General features: G+C 52.6%; 1 protein-coding gene across 1 annotated transcript in view; it reads right to left on the reverse strand.

Annotated features, from left to right (window-relative positions):
* Positions 1–13,746, reverse strand: part of LOC137355989 (neurexin-2-like) — a 1,490,911-nt gene that overhangs the window by 809,304 nt on the left and 667,861 nt on the right. The gene's annotated exons all lie outside the window — the stretch shown is intronic.

The raw sequence follows: 13,746 nt of genomic DNA on the forward strand, positions 1-13,746 counted from the left end.
CAGAGTGTCCCAAACGCTCTTGCCAACCAATGAAGTACTTTCGAAGTGTGGTCACTGTTGTGATGTCGGAAACTTGGCAGCCAATGTGCGCACAGCAAGCTCCCACAAACAGCAATGCGATAGTGACCCAGATCATCTGTTCTGCACTAAATGAGGGCGAAATATTGGTCCCAGGGCATCAGGGAGACCTCTCCCTCTCTCCTCCCCTGCAACGCCCCCCCCCCCCCCCCCACCCACCCGGTTGCTCATCTTCAAAACGGCGTGCAGGATTTATTTCTGGGCGGGCTGGGCCTCAGTTCAAAGTCTCATCCGAAAGACGGCACCTCCGACAGCGTGGCACTCCCTCAGTACTGGTACGGGGACAGCATCGCCCTGCAATGTGGTGCTCAAATTCCTGGAGCGAGACTTGTAAGAAAAGGGGACGGCTCGGCACGTTAAATGCACACGTCGCGCGTGCGGGCACCCGTATTGAGAGTGTGTGCGTACGCACACAAAGAACCATGGTTTACCCCTGGCAAAGGGCTCGACAGCAGAGACTAATTGATTATTCTCTGACCTTTAAAGCTGATATGTTATTAATGAGGATAACATGTTTCATGGTCCACCATCATCAGCCTTTATTCTGTGACTCCTCTGTGAGCAAGCACTAGAATGCCGCAGGTACTGAACTACCAGACAATGTGAGCATTGTAAGAGAGCGCGTGTGGGAGAGCTGTGAGAGGGGAAATCACTGGCAGTGCACAGCCCTAATTAACCCTTGGAGGAAGGTGTTGGCACGCAAACAAAATGCCAACAGCACAGCACGCCAGGCCGTCTTTCACACATAATAAATTGTTTCTGCAACGCTTTTGTTGTGTTACCGAGGAAACAACGTGCGCACAGCCAGATCCCACAGGCAGACATTTGGAGCACCCCACCGATATTAACTCAGGTGCTGGGGCGGTGGGGGGGGGGGGGGAAAGGGTGGTGTGGGTGGGGGCAGTGGTCAGGCCTCATTTAGTGGAGCAGCCACTATCCAACGTGCATCGTAGCTCATAAGGCGGTCATTCGGCCCATCGGATCCATGCCAGCTCTCTGCAGATCGATCCAGTCACTGCCCGAGATCCCATACACTTTGCTAATTACTCTCCCAATATGCCCTGCCACCTTTTAAAGATCGACCCACACGAACAACAGATTCCGTCACAAGCAGTAATCTTGAATTGACGTCAATATTTACGACAATTAGGCTTTGCGGCCTAAGAAACCGGACGGCTTAAATAAAGCTTCAGCTCTTGGGAAGGCTGAGGCTCTGGGCAACACTCGTCGGACGTTCCTTCGGAGAAGCGTCTCACGACTTTCCAGCAGGGCGACCCGTGGTTTTTTTTCGAAGACGTGCCCCCCCACCCCGTGAGTACAGCCACCCACCGGGAGAGCTTATATTTATGTAACTAGTTGTCGTGGCTCTCAGGAAGTCCCCTTCATGATATGGAGTCGGGCAAGGGAAGTTTCTGGAAGCACTGGGCGCAGTCAGATTGATTGTGGGCGAGATGAACTAGGTTCAGTCATGTGGGAGGCAGATTGCGACTGCTGCCAGTCACAGGGGAGCCAGGCCCCTTGGCATGACGAGAGTGGCAGTCACAGCTTGGGGACACATTGGCTATCTGTATGAACTGCGAGGGGTGGGGGCGGGTAGAGTGGGAGTTCCAGTTTCTGCGCTTGACGTCTGCCAGGCTCCAGGAAGATTGTGGAGACTTTCAGTCAGGGCGGGCAAGAGGCTTGGCCACCGGGGCTGCCAATCAGCCGCAGCTCGGTGGGTATCTCTCTCCCTTGCGCCTCGGAGTTGGAAGGCCGTGGGTTCGCGTCTCGCTCCGGGGACCTGCCCTCGGTAATCTAGTCCCAGTGCCAGCGCTGAGGGAGTGCTGCACTGCTGGAGGCGCCGTCTTTTGGATGAGATGTTACATCCGCCCTGCGAGGGCGGACACGGTGTAAGAGATTCCGCGGACACTAATGGAAGCAGAGCAGCGGGAGGTGGGGGGGGGGGGGGGGGTGGTGGTGGGGGAGATTCTCCCCGGTATCCCGGGGCCCAATATTTACCCCTCACAACACGACATCACTTAAAAACGGTTTGACGTTTGTGGGATCTTGCTGTGCGCAAACAAACTGCTGCGTTGCCCACATTACAACAGTGACCACACTTCAAAAGTGAGCTCACTGGCTGCGACACGCTTCGCCGTCTCCTAGGATCCCAAAACGCGCCAATGAAAGGGGAGTTCCTGCGGCAATCGCGAATGAGAGCAGTGCTAAACAGACACAGGAATTGGACTCGAAACAAGACAGTTTTCGGTGGCGGGCAATCTGAGCGCCCTCCTGCACTGAAGGCCACCCCCGAATTAAGTTTTTCTCTTTTGTTCCGAACAGCACGCCAAGATGAACGCGAAAGAACGGGCAATCTCCGGAGTCCATCTTGTACTGCACAGTAAGAGCACGTTGACAAATATCCTAGTCGGACTCAAACGTGCAAAGACTCCCTTTACAAGCAGCGCAGTCAGATTTCCGCAATCCGAATGATTGGGATGATTGCAGGTTAAAATGTGTAAGCTTGGAGATAAGACCTCAGCCAGTTAACAAAAAAAACCCTCTTGCTCGCAGGAACTGATGAGTTTTATTTTTTGAAAACGTCGGGGATTGCATTGTAGCAGCAGCTGTCACCTACTCAAGCTGTGTGTTGGTGACTGACAGGCACCGTACACAGAGTGAAGATTGATTCAGAAGAAAGTGCAAATGAGTAATATGTTCCCGGAGTCAAACAAATTCTACAATTATACTCCATCGCAACGCCTTAGGACTGAATCAGCCCGGGATTATGGTGGTTATGTATCACCTCGAGATTAAAGGAGAAGAGGTCTGCTGGTCATCAGAGCTGTGAGGCTGAATTTCTAGGCCCCGATGGGTGCGGGCAGGCGCGGAGTTGCCCGTTCCCTGGCTCCACCTCGCTGCTACTCCACCCCCCAAGAAGCCCCCCCCCCCGCCCGGTAGCCAACTGCGATTATAAACGGCCTGGTCGAGGCCTGTCGTCGGAGGCCGGCTGGGAGTTTCCAATCGTCTCCAGGTTCCCCAGAGGCGTCGTGCGAACAGGGCAGCCACCTGGAGGCGGCCTCCCGGCGACATACTGGGGTTTGGGCGGCTCTCCAGGCAGGCCTGCCCACTCGCCTCGGCCTCTGCAGCTGCAGCCGCAGGCCGTCCTGTGGAGGGGGGTGAACGGTGGCCTGCACTGCAGGCTGGCTGCTTGCCCCGTGCTGCGGGCCCTCCTATCGGCCCTTCAGCTTGGAGGGCCCGCCCTCTATCCTTAACTGGCCAGCGAGCCCGTTGTCTGGCCGCTAACTGGCCAATTCGGGGGACAATCACAGCCGGTGACTGCTTGCCCCACAGTATGGGCTTCTGACCCCCTAGTTGCCCATGACGATGGGGTTTGGAAGCCCTCAAATTCCTTCGCATTCCACATCCCCAGAAATGTCAAAACATGCAAACCAGTTTTCGGACAAATTGGAGCCTGAATGCGGGCAATCTCACTTTGTTTCCTTGTCCCCTGGAGCCGAAATATTTCTTGCAATTTATTTCTGGCATTTGATCGATGTCAAGAGTTTGCACACGGCCGCAACCAACAATTCCACGGCGGATATTTCGACAGGGGCCTTCGAACGACTTGGCCAGGGCAGCAGCTAAAAGACCCCGGCAGCGCTCGCGCACTCGCCAGCCTTCCCGGTTGCGATGGTCGGTCGCTCGCTGGCGGCTCAAACACCAGGCCCGGACTTTTCCCAAAGCCGGCCGCAAAGGTCCGTGGAATTTTGAAGCGCAAGTGCGCGCCCAAGCGCGAGAAGGCGGCCCCGCCCCCATATCGAATTCATCGCCACGGCGAGTTTCAGCTAATTGAGCCCGGTTTCGGGGCCTTCACGGAGGCTTTTAAACCGAGCCTAAACTAAATTGGGTGCAGGGAGGCGAATAGGCATGTTTTTAAAGCTCTTAAATATAATTCTTTTTGAAAAAGAATTAAGAAACTGACCACTGAATCCCAATGAAGCAAGAAAATATTTCTACACAGTGTTTTTAAAGACATTTTCAGCCAGTCACTTAAAATTGGGATACTGACAGATTAAAATTGCTTATTTTCTTTCGTCATAAACCCATTTTCCCCTGTATTAATAAAACTGCACCAGGTTACCACTTGCAAATAGATCAGGCGATATCTTTAAACACGAATTTCTTTTTATTTTTGTTTTAAAAAATTACGATTTGAAATGTTGCCCGGTTGCGCTGGGTCCACGACAGGCTTTACGCTTGGCGATTATGCAAATGGGTTTCCATGGAAACTCAAGGATAAAACAAAACACTTCTCAAACCCCCCGAAATGTTTAGCGGCGGAGTCGAGCCAAACCTTGAAGGCCCCTGACCTTCGCTAACCCATGACCCTGTCTGCAAGGAACCAGCCTGAATGGGTTACAAGGTCAGTCAGAGTTTAATTGCTACTCGGTGACGGAGATGCGTACGTTTTTGGCTCTAAGTCAGATTAAAGACTGCATTCACGTTAAAAAAAAAAGGATTTTTTCCCCCCCCCCCCCCGACTGGAGTTTGACAGACGGTCTCAAAATCAAGTCAAAAGCAAAATGGTGATGCCGAGGATTGGACGGTTCCACCGAGGCGAGCAGCTGTACACAACGATACAACACAGAAGGAGGCCATTCAGCCCATCGCGCCCCTTCCAGCTCTTAGAAAGAGCTATCCAATTCGCCCCACTCCCCTGCTCTTTCCCATAACCCTCTGAGAGGTTTGGCATAAGTTCCTTGTTTTTTTGTACTCGTTGCCCCAATTTACAAAGTCGAGGATTCCGTACACTTTCGAAACAGCTTCACTACCCACTTGCCTGGATGGGTGCAGCTCCAAAAACACTCAAGAAGCTCGACACCATCCAGGACAAAGCAGCCCGCTTGATTGGCACCCCATCCACAAACATTCACTCCCTCCACCACCGACGCACAGTGGCAGCAGTGTGTACCATCTACAAGATGCACTGCAGCAACTCGCCAAGGCTCCTTTGACAGCACCTTCCAAACCTGCGACCTCTATCACCCAGAAGGACAAGGGCAGCAGACGCATGGGAACACCACCACCTGCAAGTTCCCCTCCAAGCCACACACCATCCTGACTTGGAACTATATCGACCTTCACTGTCGCTGGGTCAAATTCCTGGAACTCCCTCGCTAACAGCACTGTGGGTGTACCTACCCCACACGGACTGCAGCGGTTCAAGAAGGCAGCTCACCAACCACTTCTCAAGGGCGATTAGGGGATGGGCAATAAATGCTGGGCCTCTCTATGTTGTTTCGTCCAAAGTACATCACTTTGCACTCATCTGCATCCAATTGTTTCTGTTTCACTTGCGGTATCTAGGATTGACGATCAAATAGAATTAACAGCACAGAAACAGGCTATTCGGCCCAACCAGTTCATAATCCACTTGAGCTTCCTCCTATCATTGCTCATCTCACCTTATCACCATCTCCTTCTATTCGTTTCTCCCTCGCGTGTTGATCCAGCTTCCCCTTAAATACATCGATACTATTCACCTCAACCACTCCCCTGTGGTAGCTCATTTTCCCCACTCTCCGGGGAGAGAGGTCTCTCCTGAATTCGCCGATTGGATGTGACAGTTACTGAATCCAAGGCGGCAGATGGGAGGAGGGGGAGGGATGGAGTGGGGGGTGGGGGGGTGGTGGTGGTGGGAAGGGCAGCAGAGAAAACACAAATTAAAACCAGTTGCAGCTTTGAAAATCTCCTATTTACGAGGCTGCCGAGTGCATTAGGGATGAATTGGGTCTAATGAGTGAGCCTGAATCGTTTCTCGTGCGACCTCCAGTTAATAAAGACAGATGCAGGTTGCGTGCCTGAGGGTAATTCACAGGCACCTGAAGCATGATGGGATGGTAAGGCACACCAGGGTCCCAGTATCAGACGGAGCTGAAGCTCATTCCCCGCTCGGCTCCCGACAGCTGTTTGGCAGCAGCGAGCTCGGCTTTTTTGCAGACATGTAACAAGTGCTCGGCGCTCACTGGGGAAATGAGGGCGCTCGTAATTATGCGACTTTTACCTCGGGACTCCATGTTTAATCTCCCACAAACGCCCTGTGGGCGAAGTGAACGTCATCTATCCAACCCATTTTCGATTCACGCTGCACCTATTCTTCGGTCTCCCATTCCGCGGCACTCTTACCGCACAGGAAGGAGGCCTTCTGCCCCTCGTGCCCCTTGCTGGCTCTCTGAAAGAGCTACCCAATTAGTCCCACTTCCCTGCTCCTACCCCCCCCCCCCCCCGGGGGGCCCTGCCAATTTCACAATTCTCCTTTCGAAAGTTACTCGTGAATCGTGCTTTCTGACAGCGCGTCCCAGATCCCAACAACTCGCTGCGTTGAATAAAATTCCCCTCATCTCCCCCTTCCGGCCCCTTTTGCTAAATCGACCCATTCTCAAAACCCAAATTTAGCGTCAGGCATAATCCACGGAGGAGGCCATTCAGCCCCTCACTAGACCAACCCAAAACTCATCCCACTCCCCCCGCCCACTCTCTCCTATCGCCTCCGATCTTCCTCTTTCCAATGTTGATCTGCTCCAGACCTCTGCCACAAGTTAATTGGAGATGAAATACCTCATTCGGCTCATCTCAATCCATCCAACAAGGCAGGTCCGAACAAACCTACCCTGCTGGTAAATGCTCCCAGAATTTCCCCCTCTACTGCTCTATACAGACGTTTGATCTAGTTCCGATCAGTTCTAACATTACCTATCACTATTACAATTTGAATCCATATCCCCTAGCTCTGCTCATAGGAACAGGAGGCCATTCGGCCCCTCAAGTTTGTCCCGCCATTCAATGAGATCATGGCTGATCTGTGACCGAACTCCCTATACCCACCTTTTCCCCATATCCCTTAATACCTTTGGTTAACAATCTATCAATCTCCGGTTTAAAATTAACAATTGATCCAGCATCGATTGCCGTTTGTGGAAGAGAGTTCCAAACTTCTACCACCCTTTGTGTGTGGAAGCGTTTCCTCATTTCGCCCCTGAAAGGTCTGGCTCTCATTTTTAGACTCTGCCCCCCAGTCCTGGACTCCCCCAACCAGCGGAAATCGTTTCTCTCTATCTACCGCCATCAACTTCTCCTGCAGTTGAATTTGAAGTAATCCAGGTTATTGCTTTCTTCACAAGCTGATATATCTCCGTCAGGACACCTCTCAGCCTCGTCTTTCCGATATCGTCTCCCCCTTATTGAGCTCACCGAATGTTTAATCATCCTAAGATGCCTCGTTCACTTTCAAACGTTTCATCACATTTTCATAGCGAGCCTCTGATATCGATTTTCCGCAGCTTTGCTTCCCTACTTTCTTATTCCCCATTTTCAAGGGACATCCCCTTTGTCACTGAATCTTCGACGAGTGGGAACAGTCCTTCTCTACTCTCCTGTCAACGCTTGGGTAATTCCAAACAAACAAACCTGCATTCAATCTCCCGGAAGAGAAAAAGGAGGACGGATGGAGTCAGTATTTGGGGAAGGGAAAGGGAGCAATTGGGTGCGATGAAGGGTCTACTGAAGAAAGGCCTGCATTCCTCTAGCGCCTTGCACAGCCACCTCAGGACGTCCTTTTTGAAGTGCAGTCATGGAGGAAACGCGGCAGGCCAGTTTGCGCACAGCAAGATCCCGGATCATCTGTTTTTTTGAAAGTGATGTTGACTGAGGGATAAATATTGGCCCCCAGGACACCGGGGAGAACTCCCCCCCACCCCCCACCCCCCCCCCACCACCGCCCCTTTCCCTTCCTCCTATAGTGGCCGTGGGATCTTTCACATCCACCCGAGAGGGTGGATGAAGGGGGGGTGGGGCGACGGCCTCAGCTTAACATCGCGTCCGAAAGACGGCATCTCGGCCAATGCAGCACTCCCTCAGCGCCGGGAGCGCCGGCCCGGATTATGGGCTCAAGTCTCCAGAGTGGGGATCGAACCCGCGCCCTTCTGACGCAGAGGCGAGGGCGGCGCCCACCGAGCTGCGGCGGTTAACCTCGCGATCGCGGCCGGAGCATTTTTCCGCTTCGGTGGGAAGTCTCGGCATCGCGGGTCTGGAGGGTTCCCATTTGATTCAGCCCCTCAGTGGGGGGTAAGTTAACAGAGACTGGACTCCTTCCAACTCCTCCAGCTCAAATCTCGGTCATCCAACACGCACCACGCACGCTCCTGAGAATCCCCAACCAAAGTGGAAGTTTGCGCTCGGGCCTGTACCCGGAGGCTATTTGGCGTCAGCGACGATGGTGCCAATGAATGGACCATTTCATCAGTAACGGTCAGCATCAGTAGCTTTCCCAGCTTATTAATGGGATGATCGCAATGATATCCAGAGTGGTTAGATTTGAGCCGAAGGCAGTTCTTCACAAAATACTCACTCGAGTCAGTCAAACTGGGCCACAAATGCAATTTGCCACTTTCATTTGGAACTCACTGAGTAAAATAACTAGAACTGACTGTAAGACTCGGTGCCCGGAGCAGAATTCAACATTTTCTTTTTCTGTGGCAGCCAGTCTTTGAGGATGATCACAAGCTCGGTTCACAGAAAGGAGGCTTTCATCTGATCCTCTCTGACCTCCTCCTTTCACCCCCCCCCCCGCCCCCCCCATCCAAGGATGACTCCCCCTTTACTCTTCCACGGCCTATTGCTGCTTCTTTCAAATGATCCCTCAAATACCCTTTCTGGCAGCTCTGTCCAGCAGTTACTAGCCCGCTGTTTGCTGAAATCGGGGTCTACTTTCCTCAGGAAAGTAGATACTGCTATCACAGGCCCGGCCTTGCCTCATCAGGCTGACCCAGTTTGGGGTTTGTGTAGTCAGTGGTGGGGAGGAGACCTAATTAACACGGGCCAAAGGGGACCATTTGCCTTTCTAAAGGGAAACAAGCTCTGGGGCATTTCTTTAAGGTCCCACTGGAAGGTCCCAGCCGGAAAGCCTTGGGCGGGGGGGAGGGGGATGGGGGGGGGGTTTGCGGGGGAAGCCCACCTTTGACATGCCTTGGCGACCACAACCGCAATTTACACTCCTCGGGCAATTAATTGGCTGCAGTCGGGGCTTCAGCTCCTCTGAGGCAGGATGTCCCGCCTCCAAGAGCTGCTGGCCAATGAGAGGGGAGGAAGCTCCTTAGTCCCATCAGCGCCACCGGGAGGCCTGGAGTGCAGATAAGTGGGACCAGGGATCACCAGGGCCAATATGGAAGACCCTTAAGTGGCCATTAGTTAGCCAGTTAAGGGCGCCAACAGACGGGCTGCCCACTATCTCACCCACTGCTGGTAAAATACCAGTGGAGGCAGTAGGCGGTGAGCATGGCATCTCCCACCATCCCACTTGAGTTCACACACATCCAACCTCGACATCCCAGCCTACACTTGCGGGGGAAGCGGGGAGGGATACCTTCCTGCCTCTGTGACTACAAGAGCAGGTCAGAGGCTGGGAGTCCTGCGGCGAGTAACTCACCTCCTGACTCCCCAAAGCCTGTCCACCATCTACAAGGCACAAGTGAGGAGTGTGATGGAATACTCTCCACTTGCCTGGATGGGTGCAGCTCCAACAACACTCAAGAAGCTCGACACCATCCAGGACAAAGCAGCCCGCTTGATTGGCACCCCATCTACAAACATTCACTCCCTCCACCACCGACGCACAGTGGCAGCAGTGTGTACCATCTACAAGATGCACTGCAGCAAGGCTCCTTCGACAGCACCTTCCAAACCCGCAACCTCTACCACCTAGAAGGACAAGGGCAGCAGATGCATGGGAACACCACCACCTGCAAGTTCCCCTCCAAGTCACACACCATCCTGACTTGGAACTATATCGGCCGTTCCTTCACTGTCGCTGGGTCAAAATCCTGGAACTCCCTCCCTAACAGCACTGTGGGTGTACCTACCCCACACGGACTGCAGAGGGTCAAGATGGCAACTCACCACCACCTTCCCAAGGGCAATTAGGGATGGGCAACAAACGCCGGGCCTTGCCAGCGATGCCCACATCCCACAAACAAAGGAAAAAAAATTCCTGATGACTGCTGCAGACACGGGTAGATGAGGTGGGGACGGCCTCGATAAAGGAGGTGGCTCCTTTAAGCAATATCTGTTGCTAAATTCAGAACATTGCACAGCGGGAGGGGGTGGGCGTGTTGCTCTGGTGCCTTCCTCAGAATGGGAGACGCATATTCATGAGCTTCGTCCTCCTCAGCAGAGGACGAGGCCCCCTGCTCCCCCACGCCACCTGGAACGCGCCCAAATTAAAATCGGACCCAATTCCCCGCTCTGCAAATGTCCTTCGAGCAGGAGTTCATTTTCTCCCACTTACTTCTGTGCCTTGAGATATGGCGGAGTTAATGATGAAGGCTTTTAATGAATTTTCTGCCAGCAGCAAAAATAAACAATTGACGGCCTGCTCGCAACACTTGCCCAGTGCCGATCGTACACCCTGTTCCTGTCCTCTTTCATCACTGTCACCAGCTTTTCGAATGTACTTCATGCAAATAGCGATGTCTCAGAGCACTTTACAGAGAGGGCCTGACTTTGAATGACCCAGGCACTTTTTTTTTGAGGGATGTGGGTGTCTCTGGTGAGGTCAGCATTTGTTGCCCATTTGCCCTCGAACTCAATGACTTGCTGGGCCATCTCAGAGGACATTTAAGAGTAAAGGTTTGCTACCCGGCCCAAACCCAACAGGACCTGACGGAATGTGTCGTGTTTGGATTGAGTCGGGTCGCTCTCCCGGGTCCAGCTTTCATGCTCCGTTCGGGCACATACAGTATTAATTGGGACTTGTACATCTCAGCTACTCACTGGATAAACTTGCAGCAAGTATTTCAACCGGTGGGGGCGGGGTGGGGGGGGGGGGGGGGTGCTAGGAAATGTGCAATGATAATTTCTGAGCCTTCGGGCAATTGCTGTGTTTATTTTCAGCAATACAGATACTGGCACAGTGTGGCACAGCCTGTCTGCGCACAGCTCCATGGGTTTCTGTTTAACGAGTGACCCAAACAATCACTGACTTCGTGGCTCCAATCGTCATCTTTTTAAACAACCTTTCGCGTCCAATGACAGTTTTTGTTGCACAAAGTGAAAAACGGATTCGGAACCGGAAGGTAGATAAAGCAAACATTCGGGTGCCGATAAAGTGAGTCGGGCTCGATGTGGTTCTGGTCAGGTTTTTTTCTCCTGACCTGAGCAGGCCTTTATTTAAGAGTCAACTACATTGCTGTCAGTCTGGAGCCACATGTAGGCCAGATCCATTAAGGACGGCAGATTTCCTTCCCTCAAAGGACATTAGTGAACCAGGTGGGTTGTTACAACAAATTGACAATGGTTTCATTATTTTAGCTTTTAATTCCTGATTTATTAATTAAATTCAAATGTCAACATTTGTTACGGTGGGAATTGAACCCATGTCCCCAGCACAGTAACCGATGTCTTTGAGTTAGTAATCCAGTGACACTACCACTAAGACACCACCTCCTCTTTCGTGTAATGCTTTGTCACTTTATGTGTGTCTGTATGTGTGTGCGTGTTTGAGCGCACGTGTGTGTGCACGTGTGTTTGAGCGCATGTGTGTGCACGTGTGTTTGAGCGCGTGTGTTTGAGCGCGTGTGTGTGCGCGTGTTTGAGCGCGCGTGTGTGTGCGCGCGTGTTTGAGCGCGCGTGTGTGTGCGCGCGTGTTTGAGCGCGCGTGTGTGTGCGCGTGTGTTTGAGCGCGCGTGTGTGTGCGCGTGTGTTTGAGCGCGTGTGTGTGTGCGCGCGTGTTTGAGCTTGCGAGTGTGAGTGCGTCCGAGTGTGAGATAGCCAGATTCTAACAGGAAGATAAGGTTTGGAAGTAGGGGAACCAATGAGCGGGAAGACTTTCCTTACAAACATACACACAGACGGCGAAGATCTTTCAGCCCATCGACCTCATCCTAACCCAGAAACCCGCAAATTCTCAATCACAGCCTCTAAATGCCATTTGAATGATTCCCCATTTTGCATGCATTGCCCCGACCTGGATCAACACTCCAGGTACTAATAACACGCAGTGTGAAGAAGTGTTTCAGCCTAGCAGTCCCGACCGTCCCTTTTCCCAGCTTGTACCTCGTCTTCCTTTTCCCTGCAATCAAGGTGCAAATTGAGATCGGATCTTATGTAAGGTCTGCCGCTCAAGGCTGAAGATACCAAGTGCCTTTAACCATTCCTGCTGACTGAGTCCTGTGATGCAGGGAATCAGCCTCCTTGTCCTGTCTGAATGGAGTAGAATGGGCCTATATTCTCTGGAGAGTCTAGAAAAAGGGGTCACAATCTCAGGAAAAGGGGTTGGCCATTTCGGACTGAGATGAGGAGAAATTTCTTCACTTGGAGAGTTTAGTAGTACAGAACTTGAGTATTGTTGAAAATAGAGACATGCTGTCGAAGCTTTTCGTCTTGCACTCATCAGGACAATCCGCAAGAATAACCAATGTGAGGGAAAACAACAACTTAGACTGCATGAGAAGAGAGTGCTGATTGGTTGGCAAGTGAACGCTGATTGGTAGAGGCGTCGCCACGGAGAAAGCACCAGTTTACAGTGACTGAGATCGATAGATTTTTGGGCACTAAGGGATTGGGCGGGAAAGTAAGGTTGTGGCAGTAGATCAGCCATGATCTTATCGAATGGCGGAGCAGGCTCGAGGGGCCGAATGGCCTACTCCGGCTCCTATTCCTCATGTTCTTGTGTGACTTGCCTTTATTTGAGGCACAGCTACCAGACCGAAAGTGGGGCAAAATGACAGCATTCTGGATCAAACGTTTCCGTCACGGGACCATTGCGTCCAATGTTATGGACGTTTCAGAGCCGCGCTGCTGCCAAAATGGTTGCCATGTCACGGCAACCGCAGCGAATATGTTGCCCGCCCACCCGACTGCCGGGGAAATGACATGCCACCCCCACCCCCCCCCACCCCACCCCCAGGCGTTGTGCCCCCTACCGTCACCTCATGGCTGGCGTCACAATGAAACCGGGACAACCTCCTGCCCGTCAGAGCACGGCGAACGGTTGCGGGGCAACCTGGGCGTGCCAACCTCCAGTGGCGCCCAGCCACCTCAAACCCGGCGGAGTGGCCCAATCCCGAGCTCCCACTGCCCTTTCCCATCCGCGATGGCCAAGCAGATAAACGTAGGGAAGCGCGCAAAAGCAGCAACGGATTGAGACAACGTTGGGTGGGCCAGAACAGCAGGCAAAGGTCGTCTTAGCCTGGCCTCTGGGCAGACACAACCGTATGCCATCAGGAGAGTCGAAACCAATACCAGAATATAGGTAACTGGCACATGGCACAGTTTGTCCCCACTGCTTTGCAAATGCAACGTTAGACCAATTATCTCACGATCTTTGCTGCCAGTGTTCAGAAGGAGATATCTGTCCTCATCCTCGGTAACATAGCCTGCGGGCACCACACGCGTGAAATACGGGCTCGTCTTGTGCCGAGGGGATGGCGACAGCAAACTGCCCCTGATGCTTTACAGAAGCAAAGCCAGCTTCCACCTCAACGCTGTTCGAAATCTTTTACTAACCCTCCTTAAAGAGCTGTAATGCTAACGTCCAACCCCCCCCCCCCTCCGTGTAGCTCGGCAAGGGTGAATCTGTTATCTACAATTGCGTTTGTACGCAAGGTGGCCACACTAATGCCGATGATGCCC

This window comes from Heterodontus francisci, chromosome 44, assembly GCF_036365525.1.
Source record: "Heterodontus francisci isolate sHetFra1 chromosome 44, sHetFra1.hap1, whole genome shotgun sequence".
NCBI classification, from domain to species: domain Eukaryota; kingdom Metazoa; phylum Chordata; class Chondrichthyes; order Heterodontiformes; family Heterodontidae; genus Heterodontus; species Heterodontus francisci.